Source organism: Mixophyes fleayi, chromosome 1 (genome assembly GCF_038048845.1).
Source record: "Mixophyes fleayi isolate aMixFle1 chromosome 1, aMixFle1.hap1, whole genome shotgun sequence".
In the NCBI taxonomy this organism is placed as follows: domain Eukaryota; kingdom Metazoa; phylum Chordata; class Amphibia; order Anura; family Limnodynastidae; genus Mixophyes; species Mixophyes fleayi.
Genome location: NC_134402.1, coordinates 29,475,762 through 29,488,744, shown reverse-complemented (window position 1 = coordinate 29,488,744; position 12,983 = coordinate 29,475,762).

Here is a 12,983-nt window from a genome sequence, read left to right as displayed (position 1 = left end):
GAAATAAGAGGAGGGGGAACAAAAGTATGGAGGTCACAGAGTGATAGAAATAAGAGTAGGGGGAACAAAAGTATGGAGGGCACAGAGTTAGGGAAATAAGAGGAGGGGGAACAAAAGTATGGAGGACGCAGAGTGATAGAAATAAGAGGAGGGGGAACAAAAGTATGGAGGACACAGAGTGATAGAAATAAGAGGATGGGGAACAAAAGTATGGAGGGCACAGAGTGAGGGAAATAAGAGGAGGGGGAACAAAAGTATGGAGGACACAGAGTGATAGACATAAGAAGAGGGGGAACAAAAGTATGGAGGACACAGAGTGATAGACATAAGAAGAGGGGGAACAAAAGTATGGAGGGCACAGAATTAGAGAAATAAGAGGAGGGGGAACAAATGTATGGAGGGCACAGAGTTAGGGAAATAAGAGGAGGGGGAACAAAAGTATGGAGGACACAGAGTGAGGGAAATAAGAGGAGGGGCAACAAAAGTATGGAGGGCACAGAGTGAGGGAAATAAGAGGAGGGGGAACAAAAGTATGGAGGACACAGAGTGATAGAAATAAGAGGAGGGGGAACAAAAGTATGGAGGGCACAGAGTGAGGGAAATAAGAGGATGGGAAACAAAAGTATGGAGGGCACAGAGTGAGGGAAATAAGAGGAGGGGGAACAAAAGTATGGAGGGCACAGAGTTAGGGAAATAAGAGGAGGGGGAACAAAAGTATGGAGGACACAGACTGAGGGAAATAAGAGGAGGGGGAACAAAAGTATGGAGGGCACATTGTGAGGGAAATAAGAGGACGAGGAACAAAGTTATGAAGGGCAAAGTGTGTGGGGAAACAAACAAGAGAAGGGGAGCACAATTATGAAAGGGCACAGGGTGATTATGAAGGGGCACAGTGTAATGGTAAAGGAGGGCACAGTGTGGTGGGAGGAACAGTAGTGAGGGGCACAATGTGATGAGAGGGACCACAGTGTGATGCAGGGGCCGCAGTGTTATTCAGTGAGTAATTACAGGCCTGATAAGAGTGTCACAAATATATTAAAACAGAATCTTGAGCTCTCATAGTGAAATTGCCAGACAAATTGTGCTTTTATATGTAGTATGAAAAATATTGGATGCGATTTTGAAGTTTCACTTTAATCCATTACAATATATATGGTATCTTAAAGCAGTAATCCCATGAATAAAATGTTGTTTTTTTTAAATATAAATCATTTTGACAGACTATAAGCAGAATTGTAATTACCAGTTTTCCTTGGCTTGTTTCTTCAGGTTGCTGTTAATGATGTATAATTCTGCATAGATTCACCGTGTCATGTGACTACCATGGCCACAATCACATGGACCATGATGTAGTGAGTAGAGAAGCTTTGTAACACCTATCTGAGCTCTATCCGCATTCTAAAAGGCTCCATCTCCTTCTCCCCCATCTGACATCACATGAAATGCTGAGGGCTGTGAGAATGAGTGTGTGCCTGGCAGCCATATTTGTCTGCCCTACAGAGAGAGATTTTTAGAAGGAGATAATGATTTGTAGGACTACAGCTAAAAGATACAGGTACTTAACAAGCTTTTTAAAGAAAAGACAAAGAACTATATGGGATTGCTGCTTTAACCTTGTGCTGACAATGCAAAGACAATGGGAAGAACCATTTGTGTGGCATTTCTTAAGATTGGCATATTCAGTTTGATGATGGATAGGAGCTGCCTTGTTCCTATTTGCTAATGACCTAAAATCCTCTTAACACATTGAAGCTGTTGTAAGCCGAGTCTTACTCTGTGTCCAGGTGAGTTTAGTTGGCGACTGTGTCAGAGGAATTCTGGGATTTGATGCCTGATGTTACAGCAATCAGACTGTGTCCGAAAGTCAGAACAGCAGCCGCAGAGGCAGTGTTGTGAGTGTTCAGGTTTCCTACACGTTTCTGTTCTAATGCTACCTATTACATTTTATGTTCTGTAAAATATTACAGTTCCATCATGGAACTGAAATTATTCCACCTTATGTCTTGCTCAATTATTTAATTTGACTAATATTTGTATTGACTTAGACAACATGTGGTTCTCCAGCAGAGGCTGGCAGTGCATGATGCAACTTGTAGTTCCACATTCATGACGGCTTAAGTATTCCTGTTTATAGCCTACATAGGTAGGCTATAAACATCTCTCACTCTCTCCTCTCTCTCATCACTTGGGATTAATTCACATTAAGAAATTCATAAAAACTGTGCCATGTAGATGCTTTTTTTAAATTCACATGTCATCTGGAATTTGTAGAGTTTGTTTGCAAACAAGTTCTGCTCCTAAAGAAAAACCTAATTTTTTCCAAGGGGCATATGTCACCGGCGATCGGGCGCTGCACACTTCTGCCAATGGTGTGCGCAGCAATGCAGGGTTTTTCTGCCACCCCCCTCTGTCCGTTGGCATAGGAAAAAAAATTGCAATCAAAGGAAAAAAAAATCACACATGACCGTGGCAGCCTCCTCTCCTCCTCTCCTCCTCTCCTCCTCTCTGTTCTGTCCCACTGAATGTCGGTTTTTGTTTTTCTGTAGGAGGATAGCATAGCTCTTTTCACCAGCTAGGCACGCCCCCAATTATATGACCAAGCCCACTTTGACGGCACGGCGGCACAAATCATCTCCGTCTACTCAACTATAGGGGTATATGCTATGTTAAAAAACTAAACTGCTATGAATTTTTCAGGAAGGGGGCCCAAACCGGTATCTTGCCTAGGGCCCCATGAGCTCTAAATCCGGCTCTGCTCCAGGATGCGTCCTACTGTATGTTTTCCCTCTGACCAGTACTTCCAGCATTGAAGGTTGGTGGCAATAGCTGTGTCTGGTTTGGAATTTTCTCCTGTAATTTTTAGAATATTAAGTGATGAAGACTGTAAATTTACAGCTTGCGCCTCACAATGGTCATCAGGTGTAAGTCCCAGAACAATAAACATCATCGTCAACATCATTTTCGGATTTTGAACTGCCACCGGTTTTGCAAGGTCTCTCATATTTCTCCCAATGAAGCCTATGATGTCATTCCATATGATGGATCAGGACCAAGCTCTGAGGTTTGTTTTCCTGATGATGACAATTGGCTCTTTGTGTACATCACTTGACCATTACCAGATTATACATGTCACTGGCCATTTTCCATAAAGCATGGCTTTTATTTGTTAGATTGGGGACGTGCTTGTAAGGTTGTAGATGATAGAGATTACCTATTCATGGCACTGTCTGGTATTCCATTTCACTTTAACTTAGCCTATAATAAATTACTGTTTCCTTCACAGAATAATGTTTTTTGGGGGGCAAATAGGGGAGGATGTGCTTTTCTGATTGGTTGGTGGGACAGGCTGACACTTATAATGTGCCAGCCTACGGACTGTGACTGTTCCATCTTTATCCTCACTGCTTCATAGATCACAAACAATTTAGAATATCTTCCTACCTGCATTGTGCAAGACCAGGGCCATAACTAAGGATGTTTGATAGGGGCAATCGCCCAGGGCGCAATGCTGAAAGGGGGGCACAGTTTTTGAATATTTTAGGTTCATTTGGTTTAAAGTGAGGACTAGGGGCGGGGCGGCATTTTTTTAGTTCTTCCCCCAGATGCTAACATTTTAAGTTGCGGCTCTGCGCAAGACTGACAATGTTTTCCACTTAGATTTTCTTTTCTAATTCCTTGTTCAACTTTCAGCATGGGATGAGAGTGAATGTTAATTCTCATCATACCTCTGGGGCTTAAGATCACATTGCAATTCTAGAGACTCATCATGATCATTGTCAAATTGCTGGGAATATTCACTGGCACTTACTGTAATTTCAGATATAGTTTGTTTTCACCACTGCTATTATTATTATTATTATCCTTTTTTATAGGGCGCCACAAAATTTCTGCAGCGTCGTACAAAAAACAGATATTGGAGTGTACAGGGTAAAACAGTACCAAACATTAAACAAAAAATACAAAGACTTCAAATGCTCCAAGCATAGCTAGCACAGTGAAGTTGGAGCAGAAGAATAGGTAGAGCTAACATCCTAAACAGAAGAGCAAACAGACAGGAAGCACAAAAGGAGTCAGAGGAGGGAATCAAGCGCCAGAGGAGCGAGTAGGGGGGATGAGAGATGGTGAGGTAGTCAAGCATTAAGAGAAGGTTAGGTGGATGGCTGGTAGGGATTGAGGAACAGATGAGTTTTGAGTGCCCGTTTGAAGGAGCACAGAGTAGGGGGCAGTCGGAGGTCATTCCAGTGGAGGGGGCAGCCCGGGAGAAATCTTGGTTTCTGGAGTGGGATGAAGTGATCAGGGTAGAGGAGAGGCGACGAACATTGGCCGATCGCAGGGAACGGTATGGAGTGTGAATGGAGAAGAGGTTGGAAATGTATGGGGCAGTGGAGTGGGAGAGGGCCGTGTAAATGAGGGTGAGGAATTTAAAAAGGATTCTGTAGAGGAAGGAGAGCCAGTGCAAGGCAGAGAGGGGAGGCAGGAGATGAGCAGTGGGAGAGGAAGATGAGTCTTGTTGCCACGTCGAGTATAGACCTGAGGGGTGCGAGGTGGAAGAGGCGGAGGCTGGTGAGGTGAAGCTTTCTAGGACCAAACTTAATGTCTACAAAGCCCACAAAAGATGTGACTAAATAAAATAAAGCTCTGTGTCACGATTTGATGAAGTGTCTGATTGATTCAAATGCCAACCTAGACCATAACTTAATGTGTTCGATAACTACCACTTTGTGTTAAGCAAAGATTACCATATTGCTGTGGACTACTTATCTTTTCTTTATGCAAGTTGCATAAATTATCTACAAAGAAACTGACATTATACTAGACATATGGTAAGGGTTTCTATAAGAGGGAATGGACAGACTGACTTCCCCTCTAGAATGTAAGCTCTCACAAGCAGGACCCTCTCCCCTGCTGTTTCTTTTATGCAACTATACAATTTTATGGGCTGTAATTATGTAAATTTAGATTTTTGTAGTTATGTAATTTTGTTGTTTGTTCAAACCTCCTATGAATGGCATTGTGGAACCCTTGTGGTGCCTTATACATAATAATAATAATAATAATAATAATAATAATAATAATAATAATAATAATAATAATAATAATAATACTAAAAGAGTGACAAGTGCAGCAAGATATTGCAGCAATCAGTGTGTTGGAAAAAATATTTATATTTAAACTCCTATATGGGTAATAAAAAGTACAGAAACAATGGATTTATTACAGTATTAAATTATATAAAAAGGAGGATAAAGCTATGGGCAGTGTGTACAATAAAAAAAACAGATGACGAAATATGGAGGAATAGTCTGTTTTGTAGAGGTGTGAAATTCCGGTTGTGGCTGGATCACATAGACATAATTTATTGTTGAAATGTATTTCAGTTAGTGGTGCAGGCACCAATTTATATCATTGCAAGTGCACTTATCTTTTTATATTGGTATGTGTTTTATATGGAAATGTATTGATTTCTGAGATAGTATGTCATGTTTGGGTTTTGTAAATTGTCTAGAGGAAATCCAAAGTAGGCATATGTGTGGAGTAGATGTGGTTTTGAAACTGTCTGGAGACAGGTTATCTCATGTGAATTAGACTTTTTCATCGCTGAGTGACCAACACATTTTTGAGCCTGAAAGCAAAGGAGGGGGTAATTAGACTTGTTGGTAGACTTCCTATGTTTGTAAGACTCAGGGTGCAAGTGATCACAGATTAATGTAAATTTTGCAAGTTAAAGTGTGAGAAAAACAAGAAGGAGCCTAGTGGTGGCAGCTGTAAGTCCCTCCTACTTCATTTAAAGTGGCGCAATTTGGGATAAAGAAAGATGACGTTGGCAAGGCAAGCCCAGTCCGTCCCTAGCAACACACTTTTGCTCCTTCATTCTACTGAAGATTAATCCATGTTGTATTTGTAAATTCGCCTTTCACTGAATTTATAGTCTATCGATGGAGTTGGAAAGACAATTTTCAATACAGTCTGTTGTGTGGCAGAGTTGAGTTAGGCCCAGGCAAGCTTAAGGTCAAATGCCAAAGCCATATGTGTAATGAACTAAAAAAGTAAAAAAAAAATAGGCAAATCATGCAATGTACCAAGCGCTCACAGAACACAATGGAAGATTAGAGTAGCAAAAGACCAGGCCACTGGGAAGTCAAAGCCAGGGGGGTTATAATAACCCATACACATCTGCTAAGGGATGCGGCAGCAATGGGCGTGTCAGTGATACATATCCATCCTCTTCAGCTCCTCTGAGCAGCTCGTAGGCCACCACATGTGTGTGCAATGGTGCCCCGTTCCCACTGAGATATTTTGTAAAAATTAGAATAATTATCACAGGAGAACGGAAATCCCAAACTGGGCTCCACTGAGAATGAGCTGATCCCTGCACATAATCAGAAGTGCAGAGTGGGGGCCTCCAGAGCAATAAGTAGATATGAATCGCAGCCTATCCAGCCCCCCAAAATTTTGCTCTGGGGTTCGATGATTCCAAGTTATGCCCTTAGTCACAGATCACATGATAAGTCACAATCACAAATAGTAGCATTCACAGATCTTTACCTCTAGACCAATCCAGGAACAGGTGCCAGAGGGTCTGCGAAACTTCTTCTATAAGGCTATAGTCATGTGACATTGGATAATCCTTGCTGATTGCCATTTTTACATTCTATGCACTGTGCTTGGGTTGATTCTCCAGGGTACTTTAATTATTCGATACATTTTTGATTTACGATTTCAACGCAAATGAAGTAGCAAATTAAATTGTAAAACACTGAATACATTTTGCAATCCCCCAAACCGGTTTGCCCCTCTGTAAGGGCTACCGGAGAGCAGGGAATTTGGCTGCAGTGAGAAACACAGCACTGCCCATTTGCGTGATAACCACACTAGTCCAAGTGACTTGTCACACTACTTTTGGAATTCTGTCACTGGTGATGTGTAGAGGGGAAATGTCATTTTTTTGCTGCAAGTTTCTATTGGGAAGACTCATTTATAATTTTGCAAAATTGTTCCTCGCATAGATTTGCGGAAGTGCACTGAGTGTTACAGGGAGATTATTTGCAGAGTTTGCAGGGGAAGAGTTGGGTGTATTTGGTGCATGAGCACAGCTACTTTTACAATGAAGTGTCAAAATGAGATTTAATTTTTTGGAAATGTACTCTTTCAGGAGTCTCAGTTTTATTTGTAAAGGATTTTTTGGGGGGATATTAAATACTCCTCTTCAACAATATTATGAATAAAGTCTGGTGATGGGGGTATAACTACCCTATGTGCAGGGGGGGCAGCTACTGTGGGGCCCACAGCTGAGGGGTCCGTCCATCCCCGTCAAAGTCCCCTGTGTACATGTTGGGTGGTACATGGGGGCCCTTGCAATCTTTGCTATTGGGCCAACAAATGTCTATTTACGCCCTTGTCTAGAGACTAAGAATATATAGTGAGTAATGTTTGCAATATATAGAATAAGATAATTATGAATAAAATTGGCAATTCCATTGGAAAACACTTTTGGCAACTATGTAGTATTGATCGTTGACTTCCATTGGTCATATTCCAATCCTGTATCAGTCTGTTCATTGCGCATCATTTGTTACCTTACTTTCCTTGTGTTATATTTTGCTTACTACAGTATTGCATCTTATTTCTCACCAGTGTTGTGTTATTTTATTTATTACCTGTTATTAATATAGCGCAGCACTTTACAGAGAAAATGTCATTCACATCAGTCCTTGAGTTTAATACATCAGATTTGTGTTTTACCTTATTTTGTAATGGAAACTGTGATAACACAATTACTTGTCTGTAGCCTAGTCCAACACACCTTATACAAAGAATTACTATTTTCAGAGAAAATAGATTACTAGCTGGAAAGTGCTAAATGTTGCTTCACATCTGTAAACTAATAAGAGCAAATATGAGTCCAAGTTCAAGTCAGACAGGATACGAGGTACAAAAGCAGAATCCAATAGAAAGGTGAATATAGCAAGAGGTCAAAGCCAGGGGGTAACATGCAGAGCCAAAATGTGATCCAAAAGAGTAGTCAGAGGAAGCCAAATCAGGAGCCAGGAAAGGTACATTCGCCCATAGTCAATCATAGGCAAACTGAGGGGGGGGGGGGGTTCATAGTGCATGGAAACCCCCCTTCAAGCCTGGGGCACTGTATAATTGAAGTGTCTGGACTCTGCCCCCACTTCACACTGCTCTGCTCCAAAAGAGAGAGCTGCATGCACCTAACAGTAGTGCACACAGCATTGCCCATGTATATTATGGGGATAGAAAGAGTTGGAGAGCAGCCAAGCACTCTCTAAAATTATAGCCACGCCCCCATGCATGCTGGTCACACCCACTGGCGGCGTGGTGTGGAAACCCCCCTCTACAAATCCTGCGTTTGCCCCTGTCAATATACAAACTCCAGCGCACACAGCCACATCTGATTCAAGCTTGGGACATCTCACTGTTACTTGTATTTCTGCCGTATCTCTTGTTCCAGCTACAGGGCTTGTCTAAGTCCTGATCAGTAGTGATGACAGTCTTGTATGCATGCTATAACATGTGTTTGCAATCAGGAAGAACTGTAAAAATTTATTTTATGTTCTCTAGCCATTTATAACATCATCATAAATGTATTTCATGGAAAAAATATAAAAAAGCCCCATTTTTTAAAACTATTTTATCACTAATGCCTATATTATAAACAGGTGACATTAATTATTTTTTTTCTGTGCTTTCTATGTGGATTGATATTTTATATAGGTATTGGATGTATCCTGCAGTGTCTCGTGTAGTAGCGCTGAGCAGACCTACACCCGAATTTATCAGCACACGTATCTTTAGATCCGCTCCTTGTTGAATGCGGGCGTGTGTATGCCTTATGTACGTGCTTTTTATAACAAATGTAGGGTGCGCTCAGTGTGCATGCATTGATGCTCTACATGTGTTGTACATCAAATGACCTGTCATGAAGATAATCTGTAAATAACTAGGTAGTTCAAATGCCATTTTATACTATGATAAACTCAACTATAATCTACTGCATACTTTAATTCCTTTAAATACATAATAGGGTGTATTTTAAATATCATCATCATCATTTATTTATATAGCGCCACTAATTCCGCAGCGCTGTACAGAGAACTCATTCACATCAGTCCCTGCCCCATTGGGGCTTACAGTCTAAATTCCCTAATATAGACACTCACACACAGTCACAGACAGACAGAGAGGGAAAGACTAGGGTTTTTTTAAAAAAAATTTGATAGCAGCCAATTAACCTACCAGTAGCTTTTTGGAGTGTGGGAGGAAACCCACACAAACACAGGGAGAACATACAAACTCCACACAGATAAGGCCATGGTCGGGAATCAAACTCATGACCCCAGTGCTGTGAGGCAAAAGTGCTAACCACTAGGCCACTGTCAGATAGCTTTTAATTAATTTGGTCAGTGCATTTAAATAGACATGAAGAGACATGAGTTTACATTTTACTCTACAGTATCACATGGACATGAGCGTATATTCTGCCAATCAGTTATTTGGGCAATAGTTTTTCTTGTTTAGCAAATTGATTCACAAATATTTCATAACTGTCTCAGAATAACAAAAAGTAATTTAGGAATAAAAGTATAAAAAAATATTTTTATTTAGAATTTGTTGTTGAAAATTACATTTTAAAATACATTTTTCTTCCCCAAATTAAGAATTAGTTTTTAGCTTGATTTGTACAAAGTGACGTGTTGCCCATTTGACACTAAGGGGTATAATTTGTAAAAGTGGAGATGTTTCCTATAGCAACCATTCAGGTTCTAGTTATCATTTATTTTGTACATTTTGCAAAATGACAGCTAGATTCTAACTGGTTGCTATAGGCAATGTCTCCACATTTTCAAACCCGCAGTTTAGTAAATATACCCCTTACATTTAAAGTGGAATAGTATAAAAGTATAGATGTAGAAATGTGAAAATGTTCTTAAAAATGTCTTAAATGGAAAGCTATAGAAGTTTACACAATATTATATTAAAAAGTCAACAAGATTTAAATGTAATCTCTTGATTGTCCTATTGGCCTTAGAAAGGCAATTTATGTTTTTATAGTCACTCTCTATTTTCTTCAGACAGGATCAGTTTGATAAAGTAATTATATTCTATAAATGTGATATTTTATTAAGGTTCTAACTAAACCATGCACACTTTTTACTAACTAATCCGGAAAGGGGGGCAATAATGAGAAAAGGTGGAATTGGCTGAACAATGTCAAAATATTGTCATAGAACAGAGGGTACAAAGAAGGACGAGCCTAAAAAAAGAATGTCACCATTAGAAACTGGAAACTCGCCGAGTCGGTTTGCTCAACCTTAGCATCAATGTGAATTAAACTATGGGGTATATTTACTAAACTGTGGTTTTGAAAAAGAGGAGATGTTGCCTATAGCAACCAATCAGACTCTAACTGTCATTTTGTAGAATGCACTAAATAAATGAAAGCTAGAATCTGATTGGTTGCCATAGGCAACATCTCTACTTTTTCAATCCCGCAGTTTAGTAAATCTACCCCTATGTCTTTCTAAGTCCAAAATACTGAGATCATGCCTGGTCATGTCTAAATGTGTAACAAAAAATATATAATAATGATAAATTGAGAAACGAAAAATAATGTCCAAAACCTGGCAGATGTGTTTGAGAATCACAATTTACTCTGTTGCCTATTTTACCATTTTACAGAAATATTAATTATGTCTTTAAAAAAGAGACGGACAATGCAATGTTAGCCGTATGGATTAACAGCAACTCAGACATTTCTTTTTATAGTCCAGAGAATGATATCTAGAATTTAGGGGAACTAGATAAGATCTGTAAAGTCAGTAATCTCTTATTCTGTCTCTGATCCCATCACAGGATCACACAAACATACTCTTCAATTTTCAGGGGGTTTAGAATCTCATATCAGAATAGATAGAAGAATCAGCGGGAGTCGCACAGGGGTGTCAGACCAAAGAGCGGTCGCTGCCTTGGGACCTAAGGGGGGGGAACCAGTAAATCAGTGTACGCTTGTCAACAGCTCCATGCTGTAGGAATTACTCAACCGAAAATAACAAATGGTCGTCATTGTGGAGCCAAAAACCTGTGATTATAATTATCACATCCCCAGTGACCTTGCATAAACTTTAATCCCTCTCCAATGGAGCATTTAAATAGCCTGCATCTAATGGCAAGGAACCGTGGAAATATAGAGGGTAAAAAAAAAAAAAAACACACTAAACCCCCTAGTATTTTAGCCTGTGTATCAATGACTGGTACAAGTAAACTAGCAACACTGTCAACGAAAATGATAATGTGTCATATGGCTAGACTAGACTGGCTTGTCTCTTCGGAGATGTGATAAGTATTATGTCAATGTGCAAATATTTATAATAGTTCAGGAAATATATCATTTTACAACTCCGGTTGTTAATAAATGCTTGACAAGCATTTCCTGTCGGGGTTAAATGTCACACAGACATACCACATTGTTGGTGAGATTGCACTGTTCTCCGTTAGTCTGTGTGATCTGGAAATAAGGGTTTTAAAATCTGAGCTTGTAACGCAAAAAAAAAAAAAAAATCCTCTGTGCAGGGTTGCACTGAACAGCATGTTCTCAATGCATTAGGATAGAAATAAGAAATTAGTCATTTAACTCATTATAAGATTAGTTTAGCATTAAAGTTATTTATCAAAGGCTCGGCATATATTTGTTTCATGGTTTATAGATTTGTCTAATAACAGTGGTAATACGGGATATACAGATGGGTTCTACTGAGATTCTATTTGCTGTTTCTTAGGAGAAGAATGTTAGTGTGTTATACTTCACAAACATTCTGGAGTTGAAAACCAGATTACATCTTAGACATTGTCCACGATCCACAGACCACACATTAGTCAGTACACATCATGCACAAGACCTCACACCTTTTCTGATATAATTTGCCCTATTTGCCATCGGAAATCCCAACTGATTTGCAAAAATCTGGGCTATTTGTGAAGTGTGCAATGTTTGTTACAATTCAATTACAATTATTAAACATAAAATATAGGCAAGAGCATGTCAAAATTAACAAAGTGTTTCAGGTTGCCTGGTTTAGGGCTTTGTGCTTTTCTATGGTCACAGAAGTCATCATAATTCCTAATTCCCATATAGGGCCTCTTGTAAAGTTGGACACAAGTCCATCTGAGTAGTGTAAATATATATCACGTACTCTTGTATCTGTTTGCAGAGTCAGTTGCATCCTGCGTATAGGACTCCTTGGGCTAGATTCACTAAGCTGCGTGTGGAGATGTTGCCTATAGCAACCAATCAGATTCTAGCCTTCATTTATTTAGTACATTCTACAAAATGACATCTAGAATCTGATTGGTTGCTATAGGCAACATCTCCACTTTTTCAAACCTGCAGTTTAGTAAATATACCTCCTTGTGTTAATAGAGGCAGATTGAGGGATGCAGGGTCATGGAAGCATAGGGCAAGTACAATTAGGATGTGTTCAAGTAAATGCGACCACCACAGACGCAGGTACGCCTATAAGGAAACACATCTGGTATAAGACATGAACTGATAATGACGACAATCAGCCAAGATGCTTCCGATTCACTAGAATGTTTCTTTATTTCTGCCACAATTTATGCGTTTTAGATGCTAATTGCGTCCAACCTGCATTTTACAACCAGAAATGAAACAATGTTGAAACCAGAGAAATCTGAGTAAATCATTTTAATTTACACCATTGCATAAAAAAAAAAATTACCTTGCAATCAGAAATTCTTTATCTTAACTAATCTCACATTTTATTTTAATAGCATATGTATAAATTAGTTCTGCACATGCTGTCATAAAACTGCCCCACGATTAACCCTCAATCAAAGTACACTCTTAAACATTTCTTAAAGACCACTGCACCTCAATACCAAAGTTGAAGTCTAGTGTTCAAATCCCCCCAAGAGCCACAAACTCCAATTATAAAACAGTCTGA